Consider the following 22,181-nt stretch of genomic DNA (forward strand, 5'->3'; position numbering starts at 1 on the left):
ACTGGCAGAAAGTCATCGAGTAAAAAAGAAATAACATGTGACGGTCCCCAAGGAAGTGTTTTACGCCTTCAGCTGTTCCTGATCTACGTAATAATTTAGGGAACAATCTAAACAGCCCTCTTAAGATTGTTTGCAAATGATGCTGTCATTTACGATCTTGTAAAATCTTCAGATGATCAAAAACAACTGCGGAAGGATTCAGACAAGATATCTGTATGGTGCGACACGTGACAGATGATTTTAAATAATGAAAAGAGTGTAGTCATCTACATGAGTACCAAAAGGAATTTCGGTTAACGATAACTGACTAAATACTTAAGGATTACAATTAGGAATAACTTAAATTGGAACGAGCACATAGATACAGTTGCGGGGAAAACTGTCCAAAGACTGCGATTTATTGGCAGGACGTACTACTAAAGACTCTGCTGCACTACACTTGTCCGTCCTTTTCTAGAGTTTCGCTGCGCGGTGTGGGCTCCACATCAGATAGGATACACTGGGGACATCGAAAAAGTTCAAAGAACGGCAGCTCGTTTCGTATTATCGCGGAATAGGGGATAGAGCGCCACGGACATGATACGAGAAATGGGATGGCAATCAATAAAACAAAGGCGTTTTTCGTTGCGGTGAGATCTTCTCACGAAATTTCAGTCCCAACTTTCTCCCCCGAATGTGAAAATATTTTGTTGGCGCCCATCTACATAGAGAGGAATGATCATCATAATAAAATAAGAAAAACTAGAGCTCGCACGGAGAACTTTATGTGTTAATTTTTCCCAGGTGCTATTAGAGAATGGAACGGTAGAGAAATAGCTTGAAGGTGGTTCGATGAACCCACCGCCAGTAATAACCTAAGTTCGTGAGCTTGCACGGTCAGTGCAATTGGATAGAACCAAATTGGGTGTCTGGCCGCGCCATTGCAAACCACTGAAACAACTTTACAACCGACATTTCGATTCCTCTTCAGGGCGACTAAACTGCTAGATTTTGTGACATACCTTCGCTATACTCGTATGTGCCGTGTTAAATCAGTTATAGCATAACTTCATTGGACAATTTGAGTAAGGGTGGCTATGGAGGAATGGCTGTACGGAAGGCTATCGCTTTGTGGTACTTTAACAGACTGTGACAGGCAACAGCAAATCGACAGCTTATACTCGGAAGTAGTACTTAGGTTTTCCACGTATGTTTCAATAAGTTTTAGTTGAATTCACAGAGGTTAGAGTACATGAAACACTAATTTCTTGTTGGATTGCGGGTGTAACACTAGCCTGCGAATTTTTGCTTACAACGTGTTACTGTTTGGTGTTCTATTTTAGTTGTTTGCTTGCTGTGAAAATGGAGCTTGACACGGAACAAGAGCGTATCGTAGTGACCTTTTCTGTGCTTCGTGTAACGTGTCTGGAGAGATTGTTTTGTTCTTGATTTAGAGCACTACATACACGGACATTGTTACGATGTCATCCGACCTGCTCGTAGAAATTTAACAAGGCGTTGTGTTTAGTAGGTGCTGGATTAGTGGTTCAGCAGACTAACGACAAGGTTTTCGAATCTCAGATGAAAGGAAGGCAGAAATTGTAGAGTCGCCCAGTGATTAGAGAGGGGGCACTGTTTGGTATTTTATTGTTTGGTCGTTTGAGAATAAAAACTCTGCTTTCTGAATTATGTGATTCGAAAAAAGAAAGGCTAGCCTAACAGAAATGGCTCAATACTGAGGTCGTTTAGATAATTCAACTAGTAGTTCACAAATATCTAACAGAAACATTTACAAAATATGATATTGAGCGTTTACGAATATGAAAATGAAGTAAGTCTCTAAAAATACAATAATTAGCAAGAAAAAAAAAGAGTTTCTGCCTACCAGCAGGGAAGACTTGTGTTCCTACTCTTTGTAGGTGGGCTGCTCGGTGTAGAGGCCTCCTTAATCTAGTTGGCGCTGTCAGAGCAGCCAAGCGGTGCAGGCGAGGTCTGCAGCAGGACTGGTGCAGGCCGGTGGGCAGAGCAGCCTGCTTGGAAATCCCAAAGACACGGAAACTCTGGCGGCATGCCAGCTGAGGAATGCGTTAGGCTCACCGCGGCAATACCTCTCTGTGACGTCACTATGACGTGAACATGTCCAGTTTCGACCGACTTTCGTTGTCTTATCGTGTACTGAGAAGTGGGAGCTACCATATCGAATTTCAACGTTTCAGCTGAACTTCGTATTTGATGGATTTCATATTATAACTTATGTCCTATGGTTGTACGCTGTTTCAAAAGACCAGTACATAGAAGACCTCTCGAAAACGGGTCGGTACTGGAACGATTTGCTATAACTGAATGTAAGGTAATGACAGATTGTCACTTCAGAAGATCTAAGTTAAAAAGACACGTTTACAAATTGACATGTTCATGGCGGCGTTGTAGACAGTGGTGCAGCTGGTGCGCTGGTTTGCGTCCTCCTACTTCCAATAACTTTTTTTTAACCTTCGCGTTTCTGGAACATTCTGGGACTTCGTTCTTCTTCTTCACTTCATGTATTAGTTAAATTGCCTGTTACGATATTCATCTTTTGCATGGTCTTCCTACATTCCTTCTTTCAGCGTGTATATAATTGAGAGCCTTTATCCTCCATTCATATGGTCTACATGTTCCTTCGATTTTCTCATGTTTTCCTTTATTTTCTCCTTTAGGTTATATGTTCCTCAATCTTTCATTATATCTTCATTTATTTTTTGACATTCTCTTTTACATCCTTCCACTCTAGTTATAAATTTCATTTCTTGAGTCTGTATTCTACTTTCTTGGTGTCTTGTTGTGCCCAATCTTCACTTCCATAACTAAGGGTTGGTTCTGCTATTGTGCTATGAAATTTGAGATGGGTTTCTTTTCTGGCTTTATTCCGCAAAATTTTTACAAGGGTTCACAAATGGAAGTTTATTTAATTTTCCGTCACATCATGGTTATCTTCGTTAGTAATGTCGCATCTTAGATATTTAAATACTTTACTTGCCCCAAGATATCGTTATTGAATACTATTTTAGATCTTACTGGCGGTCTACTTTGAAATGCTATCACTTTCCTTTTACCTCCCGAAAATGTTAGGTTGTAATTTGTGGGTATCTGCTGCACCTTATAGACTCCCATCTGAAGGTCATATTCATTCTCTGTAGTCAGAGTTAGGACTTCTATAAGGCTCATGCTGAACATCTTCACTCTTCCAGGTTCACAACTATGATATGACGAAGAGGCAACCGGGACAACATAACTTTCCCCGCGTGCATTCAGTCCCGTGTCTCGCTGTGAACAAGCGTCGCGCGGTTGGCTATCTGTGATCCCTCGTGAGGAATTCGCAGCACTCTTACTCGGACTTGTTTTCATGTGACAAGCTTAAAAGTTTAATACTTTACTAACTCATGGCGTTTGGGAAATTAGTTTGCCTACCTTATTATTATCATTTCTTATTGATTTACTTACCTTATTAACCCTCCTATCCCTATCAATTGAGATATGGAAAAATACAAACGAAAAGAATAGCATCGGCTCGGTTTCTTCGAGTTTCGAACCCGGGTTTTCCGCTCCCCCGCCCAGTAACTTTATTTTTTAAATTTTTTTTTTTTTTTTAAGAGTGTTCAGTTATGAGTAGGTGGAGACAAGACGAGCAGGGGTCGGAACCCGAGGCCTGGCCGCGATGTCTGCCCCCTGCCGTCCCTGAATCACTCCCTCAAGGTAGCTTTTTGATTCAATTTAATTTTATTTTATTAATTTTTATTATGTTTTTTTTTACCAGGAACAGGGTAAATGAACAAAAGATCTTTATTGGTACAAACTTAAATACAACAGAAATGCCATCCTTCCGGCTAAAATAACACAAGACATTATACTCGCACAAGGCGAGCAACTTTTTTTTATGAACAAGGTGTAGGAAAAGAAAGAATAATAATACTGATGTAAGGTAAGAGGTGTGAAGCAATATACAGTGGAGTGACGGAGAAACCAGTGTTTTCTGGTATAGTGCATAAAAAAAAGGAGGCGCGTGTCCATGCGCCTACTCCACTCTGGGTTAAAATGCAGAAAGTAGCGCGGGGAGTCTCAGATGGCCGGCCGGAGTGGCCGAGCGGTTAAAGGCGCAACAGTCTGGAACCGCACGACCGCTACGGTCGCAGGCTCGAATCCTGCCTTGAGCATGGATGTGAGTGATGTCCTTAGGTTAGTTAGGTTTAAGTAGTTCTAAGTTCTAGGGGACTTATGACCACAGCAGTTGAGACCCATAGTGCTCAGAGCCATTTGAACCATTTTTTGAAGTCTCAGATGACAGCAGGGGGGGGGGGGGGGGCGGGAGTGCTGCCGGCGTGTGGCACCATCCAACTGAGCGGGGGTGACGTAAAGATCGCGTGTAGGTAATTGGCGAAGAAGGCGCGGTAGCGTGGTCGGTGTTCGACTTCACTGTGGGCGGTTTGTAAGTACTGCCAGAAATCAAGGCGTGATTTGTCGCCATCATTATACATGTAGGTGATTGTCCATCCCTTGACCCATACAACTGCATGATTTTTGGTGGCGGGGAGATAAGTATTCTCAGGATGGATAAAAGTCCATGGGTCAATCGAGTCCGGCGGAACGCGGAGGTAACAGGCAACGAACTGTCGGGCAAGTTTCCAGACGTCACTGGTGGCAGCACAAATCAGCTGGTGGACATCGTCATCCACGAGGTGGCAAATGGACCAAAGTGGAGAGTCCTTCATTCCGATGGCGTGAAGACGACGATTGTGGCGAATTTTTCATTTGCGACTTGGTACCATGTTGCCCGGACGTTGGAGGGAAGATAAGGCTGGTGGATATGACGCCAAACCGTGGGCCACCGCGTGGACGGATGTCTCAGTTCGATATTGTTGATGGATATGGAACGAAGGAGTGGGGTGTAAAAATCTTTAGGTCGAGGAGAACGCGTGGTCGGTAAGTGTGTGTGAGCATAACTGAAGTCGACGATGAAATCAGAAATGTGCGTCAGATGGTGCTTGATGTGTCCGACTGGTACTGGTGGTGTTATGGTCGCGGGCACAAGAATTTCCAGCAAGCTGCGCGTAAGGGAGGTGCCCCCGTGCCACTGCTTGTGCATGGTGGACATGTACAAGGACGCCGCGCGGAGTCGCACATTGACAAGGCCGAGGCCCCCCGCTCGCGGGGGAAGGGTGAGCGTGTCGTAGCGGACCTTAAAGAGGGTACCGGCCGTAAGGAAGTATCCGAAGGTAGCCTGGAGGCTGCGTCCAATAGTTGATGGCAGCGGGAGGACCTGTGCAATGTGGACTATTCTGGACGCCACGTGTTGATTGAGGTAGTGGACACGTTGTAAAGAATCGAGTCGTCGGAGAAGGTTTTGTCGCACCGTCGTGCGGATAGTTTGGAGTGCACGCCGAAAATTGATGGCAGCGGAGCGGCGCACGGTGGAGGTGAAAATGGTACCAAGGTATCGTAGTTTTTGTACACACGGGAGAGGGGCTAAGTCGTCGTGTGAGAGGCCGCGTCCAATGGGCATCGCCGCGGATTTAGCCAAATTCATGTAACTGCCCGCTACAGTGCCGTAAGTTGATATCAAATCAAGTACCGTGTGTGTTTCACTCCGTGAGCGGATCAAGAGAAGGAGGTCGTCCGCATACGCACGACATCGAAAACTGTGCTGTCGCAAAGTGAGACCAGAAAGGTGGCTCGTCAGACTCCCGATGAGTGGCTCCAGGCTTATGGCATAGAGTAGGGTCGAAAGTGGGCAGCCTTGCCGTACGGAAAGCCGGATCGCCACTGGTCCCGCCACACGGCCATTAACCTGAATCAGCGATTCGGCGGTGCCGTAGAGGCGCCGGATGACGTCGATAAATGCTGTTGGAAAACCCATGTGGTTCATCACTGAGAACAGAAAAAGATGCCGCACTTTGTCGAATGCGCTGTCAAAATCAATGGCAACCACTGCGACGCGGAGTCTGCACGCCGCTGCCAGTGCAATTAAATCGCGACATTCTCCTGTGGCCGTTTGTATATTAACTGAGCCGCCCGGAGTTGTCTGTTCCGGGGATAGAATGCTAGGCAGGACCTTGAGGCATCGCGTTGCCAGTAGGCGTGTAAAAATTTTACAGTCTGCGTTAAGCAGAGTCAGAGGACGGTAATGTGCTGTCGTCACACCTGGTGTCGACTTGTGGATGGGTATAATATTCCCGTGACGAAGGACGGCGGCACGTCGATCCCCATCGTCAGCAGTTCATGAAACATCGTTGTCCACCGTGACGCCATTAGTGTGAAGAAAGCGCGATAAAATTCTAAGGGCAATCCGTCGACACCAGGTGACTTATTCAGAGCACCTTTGTGATTGCATCGTGGATTTCGTGACGCGTAATTGGCTCCATCAGCTCGTCCGCTTCGTCGCTGGTGAGGGTGCGAGTTACATGTGGTAACACAGACTCCTCAGCGTGGTTGTTGGTAGTCTCCTCCTGGTACATTGTGCGGTAGTGGTCGACAAAGGCACTGACGATTCGGCCTGGCAAGTGACGTGTTGGCCACGACAGGTGGTGATCTCGGTGATGAGTTGTTGTCGTCGATGTTTCCTATAGGAGGTGATATGATGCATGGTCGGATGTTCTTGTTCCGCCGAATCTTGACATCGGGTTCACACCATAGCCCCCTGCAGTCTACGGCGTGTCAAAGTTACAATTTGCGCCTTGATCCTGCTGCGTTCCCTCTGGGTGTCGGGGGTGGGCAGTTGGGCGTCCAGGTCGCGGAGAACGGCGCAGAAATAGTCGGTAGTGTGCCGGCGCCACGTAGCAACTTCCTTTTCATACTGAATCAAAGTACGTCGAATGGCAGGTTTGGCACATTCCAGCCACCAGGTCAAGGTCGTGAAGTATTTAGGTAAGCGAAGTTCACAGGTGGCCCATGTCTCGGTAACACGTTGAAGACATTGGGGATCACGAAGATGGGAGGTGTTTAGCTTCCACAGTGCACGACTACGCCAGACCACTTGCCTGGGGAAGAGAATGTTGCAGATGTAGGCACAGTCGTCCGAAAAGGCCAGGGGCCCAAGTTCTGCACCTTGGACTTTTTTTTTTTTCACTAGCTGCTTATATTTTATGACCCACCGTTAATTTCTTATGGTGGGTCGTATGTTGCCACTTAGCCGCTGTGACTGGGTTCGGGGTCCGCAGTGACTGAAAGTAACACCACACCGGCTCCCGTCCCCACTCACACCGTTGCCCGTGTCCCGCCACGTGGAGGCGGGCTCTGTTTAGTTCCATTTGATATTTTTTTTTTTTTTTGGACTGCAGGTGTGAGTTCCCGAGAGAAGTAAATTTTATCAAGGCGGCTCGCGGAGTGACTCGTCTCGTAAGTATGTCCAGGCGCGTCGCCGTGCTGGACTTCCCAAGTGTCGCGGAGCAACAGATCTCGGACGACAAGACGCAGTTCTTGACAGGTAGTGGGGCACTTGATCTTTAGGGTGCAAGACACAATTGAAATCACCCTCAAGCAAGTAATGGTCGCTGCGTCCAAGAAACAAAGGAGCGATTTCTTCTAAATAGAAGAGTGCCCTGTCGCGTCTGCGGGTGGAGCCTGACGGAGCGTAAATGTTGGCGATACGCGTCCCCATGGCGGTGACGGCCATGCCTCTGGCAGATGGAAGGTATGTGATATCTGCCACTGGAATGCCTTCTCTGGCGTAGATGGCTACGCCGCGTCCCAGGTGGTCACCAGGAGAAGGATAAGTGTTATATCCCGCGACGTCTGGAAGTGTGGCCAAGTGTACTTCCTGTAGTAGTGCGATATCGACGTCCGACGCCCATATCATCTCTCGCAGCAGTTGAAGTTTCATGGGTGAGCTAATGGTGTTAGTGTTGATCGTCGCTATTCGGTAGGTTTGGAGCCGTACCCCGCCGTGGAGGGGAACTCCACCGGCGGAGGAGGAAGAGGGGCGAGGCAACGGCGAGTCGTGCCGTACGCCACCTGACGGCGTTATCAGCGGCGTAACTATGCTTCCGTCTGGGGTAACTCTGTCCCCAGCGTGTGGTCCGGGTCCTCATCGACGTCCTCACTCCACACCATTGAAGGCGCTGTCGTTGTGATGGTCGTACGTTCCACTTCAGTCGTAGGGGCGGTGGACGTCTCGGTGGCAGTCGCAACGGTGGAGTCCATTGGTTCAGGAGCACCTGGGCGAGCCAGTAGAGTAGGCATCGACACAGCCACAGTCGGCGTCATGTTGTTATCATTCGTATCGTCGTGTAGGTTCTCCGAGGCCTCGTGGGGTCGAACGGCCTCTGGAGCATCAGGGGGAGGTGATCCGTCTCGTTCCGAGACCGTACGGCGCCTCCTCTTGCGCCTCTTAGGTGAACGTTGTTTGCGGGTTCGTCCCTCCGTGTTGGAAGACGGAAGGGAGTCGCGACACTCTGAGAGGAAGGTCGTCGCAGGAACGTCAAATGAAGGGGCGTCCATATGTTCAGGCGGGTGGGAGTCGGAAGTCGTCGCTGTTGGTAGTGGCGCCGGAGTAGCGTCAGGCTTTGAGCGCGACGTGTCGGCCCCGGCGGTACCCGTAGCAGCTGGAAGGGTCACCGGTACATGGTCCGACAGGCGGCGGCCGGTGGGAGGAGAAGAGAGCGCCGAGGCGTAGGTGATCGCTAAAACCGTCGTCGGAGTCGGAGGTGCCACGGTAGCGGCTGGCAATTGGGTGATTCGTCGCTGAAGACACTCAGATCTGAGGTGGCCTTCTTTGCCGCACCCGGAACAGGTCTTGGGTTGGCCGTCGTATATGACAACCGCGCGGCACCCGCTAATTTGCAGGTAAGAAGGCATGTGGCGATGGAGGTCGATGGTGATCTGCCGTACACCGTTAAGAACGGGGTACGTTTGGAATTGCGCCCAGCGTTCGGCAGTGTGGCCATGTACAGTGCCATAGGGGCGGAAAGCCGCGATAACATCTTCCGCCGGAAGCTCGGAGTTCGAAAACTCGTATGGTGCGCATTCCTAAGCCGGAATGGTCGACAGTGACCGCTCCGACATTGCCGTCGGCGTGGCAAAAGCGTAATCCATGGTTGGTGTCACGATGTATTCTTTCACATACCGCGTCATTGACGACTTTGACGTACACCGTACTGCTTAATATGGACAAATGGATGCCCAAGATGTCGGAAGCTGGGATCTTAGCAACGTCGCGTAGGAAGCGTTCCACTTCCAAGGCCTTTGGTCGTGCGTATTCGTTGCAGAAGTTGAATCGTAGTGTTGATTTTCGAAAACGGTTGGCCATGGTTCTAGTGCACGTAAGCGACACGGAAGTGGCGGCCGCTGAAATGTAAACAACAGCGAGCGCGCGGGCTCCGCAGGCGGAAACAACAACACGTCCGCACTGCACGGCGGCGAAAGCCGGACTTATGTAACTTTAGCCGTTGCGCTATCGGCGCTGTCGGCGAAAAGCGTTTACCATGTGGATAAAGAAGCTTCAGTTGCAAAAGTTTCTTTCCTCGATTTCTGGAAAAAATTTGCGTTTGCGGACCCTATACCAGATGATGAAAAATGCTCTGTTTACAATTATCTATCGATCCCTCCAATTTTGAGTCAATTGTCTTCATAACGTTTAGGGGTGATTTTCTCAAAAACGCTGGGGTGTTGACCAAAAATATCTTAGATTCCTTTGTTTTAGGTTGTATGCAAGCGACCTGCCAAATGTGAGCCGAATCGGTTTGCCGTGTCTGAGGTCTTCCCCTTGTTAGAGTCATTGTCAGGTTATGAGTGATTGAATAATTCCGACGGCAATCAGTTTGTTGCTGTTTAATGATTTTTTATGCACCTGATGAATTTTGAGACTATAGCTAGAGGTTTTAGAGATTTTGTTACTCGGCTGCAGGCTTTAGTCTGCACGTGCTACTGTTTACGAAGGCTCTGCTTGAAACTACACTCTATTATTCTGTGCTTTAGTGGATCAGTTCTATGATGAGTTTCCAATCATTGTCAGGTCACCATTCGAAATTATATTTAGGAAATTGTTTGAATAAACATGTAGTCAAGATTAACCTGTCTGCTATAGCCCACATTATTATCCTACGGATTATTTCTTAATGTTTTCATTCTATCATTAAACATTTATTATTTACTAGGTGAGACTCTGGCATTGCCTGGATACGTATTTATTCCAATCATCTCTTTGTCCATCTCCTTCTTCCCTTCTCTTTGTCCAGCTCTACCTCTCCTGTCCTGTTCATCGCTTTCTCCCCCTCTCGCTGTATATATCCCCTCCCCTCCTCTCTCTCTGTCCATGTCTGCCTCCATTCTTTATCTTCTCCTCCCTCCTCTCTCTGCCCATCTCTTCCTCTCCCTCTCTCTGTCCATCTCTTCCTCCCCCTTTCACTGTCCATCTCTTCATCTTTCCTTTCTCTGTCCATCTCCTCCTTCCCTCTCTTTGTTTGTGCCTCTCCTCCTGCCCCTTCTCTCTCCTCATTATAAACCCTACCCCAGTAGGAGGCTGGTGGTTCCTACCACCACAGTATTTCTTTCCAGATCGTAACTAATGTGTGTACCAAATTTGGCTGAAATCGTCCCAGGGGTTTAGGATGAGCACATGTCAAATATATTTCACGTATATTTAACATATTTCACCACGTATTTGTCTACAGCGCTAACCAATTTCGCCCTGCAGTTTCATTTTCACGCAGCTCAATGTTTATGACGTCGTATCTCCTGAACAATGTGTCTTACAATAACATAATTTTGCAGATACATCCAGTAGTATACGTGAATGGTGTCTGCAAAATGTGTCAGTTACAGTTAGTAGTAAAGAAGTAATAAATTAAAACGCCATGCTTCTTGTGGCAGTTTTACTGCATGAACGGCAAAAATGTAGAAAGCTATAAACTTTTCCCCCTTCATCGCCATTTTGTGGGGGCTGTAAGCAAGAAAAAGTTTCGTAGAGGTCTGAAATTATGTGCTTTCATACTCAAATACTGGATGAATGAAGTATGTGTATTCGCGTCATGGACTACACAGCTTTTTCACCCCAACTCTCAGTCCTGTGCTATGTAGGCGGTTTTTAACCCCATGGCGATCATTTCCACACAGTGAGTGACACGTGTACAAAGTTTGGTGGAAATTGGTCCAGTGATTTAGGAGGAGCCGTAGAACATACATACATATACATACATTTATTTTGCTTGGGGTTGACTCAGTACTGGTCCTCACCACCCCAGGGATGAGCTGAGGAGGTATGCAAGACCTTTTCCTCTGAGGAAGCTACGTCCAAGACCGTCCGTGCGTGGTGAAAAGCCACATCCTACACGAGGTGACCCTGTTAACGCAGAACACGGCGGATCTATAGGAGAAAACCTTGAAAAAAATATCTCACATTCCAAATCCTCAATGCGTCTGTACTCGAGTCGAGCGGCAGCGAGGTCAGCGTCTGTCCATCTAGTAGATGCGGCTGTATTATATGCTCCAGGAACTGACAATCCCTGGTTCTAAACACCCAGTGGAAACACTGGACCAAAACTTACAAGCTATCATGATTCGTGAGAGTAATGACAGAATTACCCCAGGTGGTAACCAATCCACTCGTCGACAGACGACAACTGGGTTTTCGGATTCTGGGGAACCCGGGCCATCACGATCAGAGTTCTCGAGCAAACTTCGTCCCAAGGTTCCCATGTACATTGGTACCTTTAACATTCAGACCCTAATTCAACCTGGAAAATTACACAACTTAGTAACAGAGCTAGACCAACAAAAAATTAAGATCTTAGCGTTACAAGAAACTAGATTCACGGATGAAAATACAATAGACTATGGAAACTATCGCATCTTCAAGAGCAAGACTGACAAACGAATTGCCAATGGTACGCCACTCCTGGGCATGGCATTTGCGGTGCACAGAAATATATTAGGCTCAATTAGAGAGGTCTCTTCCATAAATAATCGCCTCATGACCATGCGTATCCAATGCGCCAACAAGAAATACACATTGATAAATGTTCATGCACCCACAAACATAGACAACAAAAAACGCCAACTACAAACTGAAAAATTCTGGACTAAACTTGAAGATGTCATGGCCAAAATTCCCCGGGATGATATCAAAATCTGAATGGGAGATTTCAATGCACAAATTGGCAGAGAGAAAGAACAAAAAACTGTAGGAAAATATCCAGCACACAGATTCACCAACAGAAACGGACTGAGATTTATTGAACTATGCCAACAAAATAATCTAAAAATAATGTCTACATCTTTGAGAAAAAAACCTAGAAAACAAAAGACCTGGAGGTCCCCCATACAAGAGATCGGCGAATATCAGATTGACCACATTGCCATCTCCTATTTCGTACAGAAAGAGATCCATGATGTCCAAGTCCACAGAGGGGCGAACATTGACTCAGACCACTACTTAACACGCATCAAAGTGAAATTCACCCCAAAAAAATTCTATCCGAAGAAAACACACATGATGAAATTTGACACACGAACAATCAAAGAAACCAATCTGAAGGAGGAGTGGGAAAAGGAACCAGCTGACTCTTGGGAAAAATTTCGAACAAAAATTACAAAGAAGGCAAAAGAACTGATCCCATTGAAAAAGAACACAAAACACCCCTGGTGGGACTCTGGATGTGAAAAAGCGCTGGAAGAAAGAAAGAAAGCCTTTCTGAAGTATAACAGTAAAAAATCCCCAGAAAATCTAGATCACTTCCACAACACCAGAAGAGAAGTGGCAAAAACAATCAGACAAGTCAAGAGGAAGTACCTCAAGGAACAGTGCGAGTCTATTGAAGAAAATTTCCGTAACTATAATGTACGAGACTTCTATAAGACCTTTGCTGGGAGAATCAATGGATACGGCTCACGAAATCTATGTTTCAGAAAACCAGATGGAAAACTAGCGCTCACAAATCGGGAAAATTGTGAGGAGCTGGCAAGATACTTTTCCGGACTCCTCAATTGCCCTGAACCTTCTTCAAGATTCCCTCAAGAAACTGCTATCTACACAAATCCAGAATCCCCACCACCTACACTAGAGGAGATCCAAAGACATATTCATAGACTGAAAAACAACAAGGCATCCGGAGAAGATAATATCACTGCAGAACTACTTAAAAATCTTGGACCAAATTCCCTCAAAGAACTCACTCAAATCAACGCAGACATTTGGCAGACAGAAAAACTACCAGAAGATTGGAAATGCGCCCTAATTCATCCACTGCATAAAAAGGGAGACATGGCAGATATAAACAACTATCGAGGAATCTCCCTTCTCCAAGTCACTTATAAAATCCTCTCAGCTTGTCTTCTTCAACGAACACAAGAACAATTCGAACACAGTATTGGTGAATACCAAGCTGGCTTTCGCCCTCACCGATCCTGTGCAGAACAAATTTTCAATTTGAAGACAACACTAAAATACAAAGCAGTCAGAAACAGTCCGATCATTTGTTCCTTTGTTGATTTCGCAAAGGCTTATGATTCAATCGATAGGCAATCTCTCTTTATTATCCTTGAGGAGCTAGGACTCGATCCGAAAACCCTAAACCTTATCAAAGAAACGCTCACAAACACAACTTCTAAGATAAAATTCCTGGGTGAAATATCAGAGCCCTTCCTGATCAAAACCGGCGTCAGACAAGGTGACGGCTTGTCTCCACTCCTCTTCAACCTTGTCTTAGACAAAGTCATCCGAGAATGGGAAAAAGAACAGAAGAATCAAAATTACTGGAAGCCTATACAACTAGGAAGATCTAAAGATGGTATTAAAATTTCATGCTTGGCATTTGTAGATGACGTGGCCATTCTAGCAGAAAACGAGACCACAGCAGTTAAACAGATAGACATTCTCAAAGAATGCGCCGAAAAAGTTGGGCTACAAATTTCCTTCCAAAAAACCAAATTCATCTGCTCAAAATTTGAAACTCAAAAACTGACTACAAAATATGGACAAATTGAGAGAGTTCCATTCTTTAAATACTTAGGCGAGGTCCTAGAACCCACAGGGGGAGAGAAAACTGCACAAAAAGTTCGACTGCAAAAACTGAAAAGAGCATACTGGAAAACCCACAACATCTACAATAAAAAGTGTCTCTCCATTCACTCAAAAATACGACACTACAATACAGTAATCAAGCCCGAAGCACTATATGCCAGCGGAACACTCACACTCCATAGAAAAGGCGACCTGGAAGGCATCCTGAAAGAGGAACGCAAAATTATCAGAAAGATTCTTGGCCCAAAAAGAACGGAAGATGGATACAGGTTACAGTCTCGGAAAACTACAGAAAAATTATCTAACCTCGCCGCAGACATCCGGAAAAGAAGACTAAAATTTTACGGTCATATCCACAGACTCCAAACACCCAGACTCTCCCACAAAATTTTAATATACATTGAAAAATTGAAAACCATACCCTGGATACAAGAAACCAAAACAGATCTAGAAAATGCACAAATAAATTCTTCAGAAGTTATAAACAGAAATGTATACAGGCAAAAAATCAATAGTTGGAAAGTACAACCCGAGAATGAAGTTTGCAAGAGACAGGGGACAAAATGGACAGAGGAAAGAAAGAGAATTCATGGGGAAAGAATGAGAGAAGTTTGGAGAATTAAAAAATTGAATCGGAAAAGCTTTGCGTGATCCGTATGGGTCCAATCGCACATAATAATAATAATAATACATTTATTTTTGTAGTATGTGTAGATATGGATTTAACTATTTCTTTGCTAATCAGTATGCTTCATGAGAGATGGATGTTCCTGTAAGGGCTTAATAGCAAGTAATTGATATTGATTGGGGATTAATTTAATTTTGTTGTTGCCACCGCGGCAATGAAGTTGCACCCTTTGACAACAGCCAAAAGGATGATTCTCGTATAACAAGCGGAACTATTTGATCCAAATTCCTGGAAATATTGCCAATTAGCCAATGAATTTGTTCAGATGAAGCGGCGCGCTTTCTGCTCTATTAACAAAGGTTAGAATTTCCTCCCTTGATGGAGTGCCCGATTAGCCTCATGCAAAACGTATTCACTGCGCCACTAGGCGGGGGGTGATGGCTGGGATCGTTCAGGTCTCATAAAAGCCACCGCCGGGCTGGAATGGTGTCAAGTGTGGCAGATCACTAAGTGCTCTCCTGCAGCCCGATACACGGAAAGGGCTCTAATTCGATGTTAGAGGCGCAGCTGCCATTGACGAGAGCGTTGCACTACCTTCATCAGCAGTAGATTATTATTTATAGGTGCGTTCCGACAGAAGTGGCGGAAATAGATGATCCATCTCCTTTACTGTATCGCTGTGAGTTTGCTTGTGGAGATTACCGTGCTGTGGGCACTCATCAATACAGATCGAAATTTTGGGAATATGCAAAGCAATGGTCGATGTAAAAACGCTGAAATTTGGTACCTTTTGTCCTGCGGACTGTGTTTATCATAGTAAATATCTATATGAGCATAACCTTGTCTTGTAACACCTCGCATCCGAATTTGATGATCACGTCTGTTGCGCTCAGGATACAGTTGGAATAAATGAGTGATCTCTATCTAGACTCGATATCTGTCAGCGTCTATGCGCGCCTGCCAGAGATCCTCATACGCGGCATCTTGCCCAACTACAGCATGGTGGCCACGAAGTGACGCTAGAATGCAAGAGCAAACACTTTCCGATACTGCTCTCACACGAGCCTAAAGATTTAAAGAATTCTTCAGCAAAGATAACAGGGATGCTGCATACATGAACATTAGATTAATATATTTTTGAGAAGAATAGGGAACTGCAGTTTTAAAATATTCAAAGGATGATACCGAGATATGAAAGAGTAATTATGATCAAGATGCTCTGACTAATGTTCAGAATAAGATTCAGACATTGCCTGAAGTTAGAAAGAGAGAGCTTAATAGAAATATTAAAATGCTTCATCTATCTGTTTCCAAAACCACCTGGTTTGATCAAGGGCTGCACCTGCAAAATTAAAGTTAAGAATCATGAACCATATTAACAGAATCTTCCCCATCCACTGTCTGCAAGAAATGGTGTACACTGCCATTTCTAGGTCAGGTATCACAGATTGTAGCCAAAGCACTGAAATCCTGCAAATATAGGCTTTCCTACTACGTCAGGAACACGACAGCCCTGTGTGTTTTTAATGGCAAAGACAAGATCCAGTTATTAGCCAACAGTGGGGCATACAAAATCACCTGTTCTGATTGTGACATTGTGACACTGGTCAGTCAGGCAGAGACATATCAACTAGGCTGGCTGAACATGAACGCAACTGGAGGTTGCAGAATTCAGACTCTGCATTTGCTGTGCATGCACTGAGTGAGGGTCACAACTACCAGCCAGTGTCCCATGTACTTCATTTAGCAAACAAAGGCCATAAACTCAACCTGCTGGAAGCCCTGGAAATTAACAAACATCTTGCTCACAGTCCAGACCTGCTGGAAGCCCTGGAAATTAACAAACATCTTGCTCACAGTCCAGACCTCATCCTAAATGACCAGACACAGCTCAACACTTCCCCTCTCCTAAACTTCATATAATCATCTTTGTTGTTCATTAGTTCCCACACTCTATCTTCCTACATATTCCCATTTTCCTGTATTCATTAAGTTGTTTTGTTTGTTGAAGTTGTCGTTGTATTCCACATAGACCGTAGTTTCAATAGTTAAGGCTTTCTTTTTACTGGTACTTGTATTATTGTCCACGTTTAACACCCCTCGTAGTTGTCTCATCAAATACTGTTATATTTTACTTTGCTCATTTATTTAATGAAAATTGGTACACAGCCACTACTTTGATTATAATGTTAATGTTAAAATGCAGTACCACCACACTCTCAAACTGTAGGTTCCCTCAAACACCTCCATTTTCCTGCATATATTAATTTCTGTTTATCTTATTGATATTGCTTAAGTTCCTTACGTATTCTGTATTTACATTGATAACTGTCTCTTCTTTTAATTGATTGTGTATCACTCTCCATGTTTTGTACCTCCTGATGCAGCCTTGTCTAGTATTAATTTTATTTTATTTCATTAGTTTTGTTTATTAATAGAAACTGTTATGTAGGCATGCTACTCCTATTTTGTGCTAAAGGTTTTTCTGTCTACTCCATTGTTATTTATGTACTGTTCAGTTTTTACTTTTTCATTGCAAAGACGTTACTTCTCTTCGAATGTTGTCTGCTAACATTTAACTTATTTGGTGATAATACTCAGTAAATGTCTGAAGATGGCCTTGAAAGCCTAAAACCGGTTAAAAATAAAAGTAATATTGATTTTATAATTCAGTTCACACCATAACAAAGAAGGATGGCACAGCGTGTATACTTATAGGCACTCATGTAGTGAATTGCATCATTCTGCCTCAAAGTGAACAACTGCAAAATTTGAAATCTCTTCCACAACAGTTGATAGGAGTAAAATGCTTAAGCAGACTTGAGCTAATGAGTAGTTAACAGCAACTAGTGTTAGATGAAGATAGCAGAAAGTACATTGCCATTTTACATAATGGAATATACTATCAGTTTAACAGAACGCTGTTCATTCTTTCAGTCTCATCAGCAGCCCTTATGAGAGCACTCAATGAAGTTGAGTTACTGAGGCATGTTCTCCTCTACATAGATGGTGTTCTAATCAGCACCACTTCATAGAATAAGCACTTAGAAATTCTATGCCAAGTACTATTTAATATTCTAATTAGCACCACTTCATGGGATGAAATTTAGAAATTTTATGCTAAGTCCTAGAAGCCTTTAGGCGAACTCTTATAATGATCAATTTAGAGAAACCAGAATTCGATAATCGTAGGTTAAATTCCTTGGTTATATAATTTCTACAAGTTGAAGTGAAATGGGCCTAAAGGAAATGGAAGATGTAAGGAATTCTCTCACTCAGAGGTGCTGCAAAGAACTCAAATCTTTTCTAGGTGTTTCCAGCTTCTATCGCTGATTAATCGTTAGGTACATCTTGTCTGCGCCCATGAAGCTTTCAAAGAAGAATGCGTTGTGAGGAACATCAAGAAGCATTTGAATTGTAACTCTTCAGGCTTTCCCGGCGATCTAATGACATCTTGGGTTGTCGGGTGTTCTGCCGGATATCAGCGTCGTACTTGCACGATATTTCGGTCACGTAGCTCAGTGAGAGAGAGGATTCGAGATATGCGCCACAGGTTAGATGTTGGGGCCAGGTAGCTGTTACACATTCATCTGTACATGGCAGCCTCCTTAACAAGAGAAGATTGGGATTGGGTAGACCGTGCCTCCTGGTCTTTAGCTGAGTGTGCCAGAAGGAATGCCTCATCTTGCCAATCTGCAAAGTTTGACCGCATGAGTAAGAAAGCACAGCAGATGGAAGAGACACGCACTGTGACGAATCTGAGTGGCATACTGTTTGATGATACAACGTTAAAGGTACTCAGCAAAGGTCTCAACTTTGCTACGACCCCTAGAAACGTACCCATTTCCGGTTTCGTCAGTGCAGTAGAGCAAGTTGCAGCCACACTTCCACCTAATGTGGCAGAGGAAGTCCGCCGAGAGACCTGCAGGGCCCTCCCCAAGGCCAGGCCACCGAAATCGAACATCACAACCGAGGAGAGGCTTGCACTCAAGAAACTCCGGGAAGACAACAGCATTGTGGTACTGCCAGCAGACAAAGGGAACTCCACTGTCATCTTGCAGCGGGTGGATTATGATGAGAAAGTACGCCAACTTCTGGAGGACCCTGCATACAGAATTCTGGAGTGTGACCCCACGGACAAGGTGGCCAAGAAGACTAGTGCTCTCTTGAAGGAAACAGGGATGCCCGATAAGATCATCACACAACTATGGGAAAAAGCGCCAGAGCCACCTAGACTGTATGGTCTGCCTAAAATACACAAGGAGGGCGTGCCCGTACGTCCAATTATCAGTAATATTGGGGCACCTACGTACACAACAGCCAAGTACTTGAAAGGTCTCCTGTCTCCATATGTGGGGAAATGTATTCACCACATCCGCAACTCAGAAGATTTCCTGCAACGCCTCACGCAAGTGCACATCACAGATTCGCACATCATGGTAAGTTTTGATGTGGTATCGCTGTTCACCAGGGTCCCACTGAAGGACTCACTGGAACTGATTGCAGAGAAATTTGACGGTGCTCTGTTGGACCTGTTCAGTCATACACTGACATCCACGTATTTCCTGTACAGAAACCAATATTACGAGCAAACTGAAGGTGTAGCTATGGGCAGCCCACTGTCCCCTGTGGTTGCCAACATGTTTATGGAGAGTTTTGAGGAGAGGGCATTGGAGACAGCGACATTTAAACCTACATGCTTCTTTAGGTACGTGGATGACACCTTCGTGATCTGGCCACATGGGATGGACAGGCTCAATGAGTTTCTTGAACATCTTAACTCATGCCACCCTAATATCAAGTTCACCATGGAACTGGAGAAGAAGGGCCAGCTGCCATTTCTGGAAGTACTAGTCCAGAGGAAAGCAGATGGATCAATTGGCCACAGTGTGTACCGAAAACCAACACACACTGATTTATATCTGCAGGCCAGCAGCTGTCACCACCCTGCACAGAAGAATGGGGTTCTGAAGACTTTGGTCCACAGAGCACGTGCCCTGTCAGACCAAGAGAATCTACCTATAGAGATAGAACGTCTCAAAACAGTTTTCTTCGAGAATGGATACACGGACAGACAAACTGAGAGGGCACTCCAACCAGCCACTATACCACAGGTTCCTGAAGAAGACCAAGATGAAGCAAAGAAGGTGGCATATCTGCCCTATGCTGGCTCTATTTCTGCCAGAATCAGTAGGATCCTCCGTAAACACAATATCAAGTGTGTTTTCTGTCCATCCAACAAGATCAGGGGACTGCTGGGGAGTGTCAAAGACGACCTGGGGTTACGGAAACCAGGGATTTACAATATACCTTGTCAATGTGGCATGTCCTACATTGACCAGACGACAAGAACTGTGGAGATCAGGTGCAAAGAACATCAGAGGCACACTAGATTAAGACAGGTGACTAAGTCAGCCATTGCTGAACACTGTCTAGAACTAGATCATGCCATGAAGTATGAGGATACCAAGATTCTAGCACAAACACCCAGATTTTGGGACAGTGTTATAAGAGAATCGATAGAAATTAAAATGGCTGACGATCTTATGAACCGTTTCACAAGGGTACCAGCTAAGCAGAGCCTGGGATCAGGCTCTGGAATTGTTAAAGGAGCAACGGGGCCAGCTGCAACACTACACAAACAGAAGAACCAGAGACATGGAGATGGAAAACGAGCCACTGACGGACTGCAAGGCGCACCAGACCGAAGATGGAACACCCAGAAGTGGGACTGGTGGGCGCGGACCGCAGAGGGAACATCCAGAGCCGCAGCGGACGAAAAACGGAGCGGCAACGCTCCAACAGGTCGTGGTGAGCGGGCGCGGACCGCAGGGGGAACGCTTGGTGCCCCAGACCATAGATGAAACCCCCAGGAGCGGGTTTGGTGGGCGCGGACCGCAGAGGGAACACCTAGAACCGCAGCGGACGGAAAACAGAGCAGCAACGCTCCAGCAGGTCGCAGGGAATGGGCGCGGACCACAGAGGAAGCGCCTGCAGCCGTTGATGGAGGGGGAAGGCCATCGGCATAAATACTGGACCAGGTCCACTCGAGGAGCAGTCTTAGGTCGCACCTGATGAAGGTCACGAGCTACGTGACCGAAATATCGTGCAAGTACGACGCTGATATCCGGCAGAACTCCCAACAACTCAAGATGTCAGCATTGGAATTAAATGAAAAATTACTGATCTGAATTAAAATTTCTATTTTTATATGGATTTCGACGTTTATACCCTTGGTTCAGATGTGTATGAAGCGAGTGAAGTTGATGAAGTCAATGAACATCTCATTATCACTTTTGCGAACTGCGCCGTTTCAATCTAAGAGAGAAAATACACAGTCATGGTACGAAAAGTACTTGCCATTGTATGGGGGTTTAAAAAGTTTTGCTTATACTTGCTAGGAAGACATTGTACCGTTGCTACAGACTACAAGGCACATTAAATCTCGTTAAATAGCGAATTAATGCACAACAGGCTAACCTGGTGGGCATTAGTACATAAAGAATATGATTTCACGATTCTGCATGTACCAGAACGGAAAAGTACTGTTCCAGATGCTCTTTCAATAGTGTCCAAGGTACATGGATATATTAAAGTTGCTCATTTCAGGCAGAAAGACGTTAACATTCCTTTTATAAAAGATGTAGAAGGTGAACGTTTCTTACGAAAAATTCGATGCAATATCGGACAAGAATAGGAGGCAGATGAAATTCTTAATATGGTCAAAGAAAGATACGAAGATCCTAACAAAGACAAGATAGATAAATATTATTTAAGGCATGATCACATGTTAAGCAGAAGTGTACCCAGACAGATTGTAGATGAACTTATAAAATATGTGCATGTTACCTACACTCACGTCAGACCACGGAATAAATGCTGAAGTTGCAAGAAAATACTTTTCGATAACATGGCTCGGAAAGTACTGTGATCTATATCAGAAACCTAAAGTTTCTACTGTTGAAGATAAAGGTTCATGCACAGCATCAAACCACAGAAACCTTTAGAGATTTAAGCAATTGATTTTTATAGGCTATGGCCACACACACTAAAGAAAATTTCACACAAATTATGTTTGTTATGGATATTTTCTTGAAATTTGTATGATTCTGTCTGAAAGAAAAGCTGATAGCAATCCTATGATTAAAAAACTGAAAAGTGAATATTTTGTGCATATTTTCAGACAATAGCCAATGTTTCGTTAAAATCTTTGGAAGTACTTCATACAGGAACAGAAACAGGGAAAATGGCACATTTTCATATCGTCTCATTGACCAGCATCAAACCCACCAGAATGTTTAATGCCTGAGATGGAATGTATATTCTGTGCCCACTGTGGAATGAAGCACAAGAACTGGATTGAAGAATTAGGTGTCTCTGAAATAGTTATCAGCAGTTTGTATCATGATCCAACAGGGTTACTATCAGGTGCTGCTCTTCTCATTGGCAAAAAACTGGACGCTACTTTCGATGATTAAATTAATTTTTCACAGAGGGATGATCTAACACAAGAGGAACGACTTACAAAAGCTTTAGAGGCAACGAATAAAAAAGTAGAAGACAGAAAATGTTCACATGGCAGGACAG

General features: G+C 44.8%; 1 protein-coding gene across 1 annotated transcript in view; it reads right to left on the reverse strand.

Moving 5' to 3' along the window:
- LOC124789367 (GTP-binding protein Di-Ras1) overlaps window positions 1-22,181 on the reverse strand; it is a 394,418-nt gene that overhangs the window by 34,571 nt on the left and 337,666 nt on the right. The window lies entirely within an intron of this gene.

The sequence above is a fragment of the Schistocerca piceifrons genome, chromosome 3 (genome assembly GCF_021461385.2).
Source record: "Schistocerca piceifrons isolate TAMUIC-IGC-003096 chromosome 3, iqSchPice1.1, whole genome shotgun sequence".
NCBI classification, from domain to species: domain Eukaryota; kingdom Metazoa; phylum Arthropoda; class Insecta; order Orthoptera; family Acrididae; genus Schistocerca; species Schistocerca piceifrons.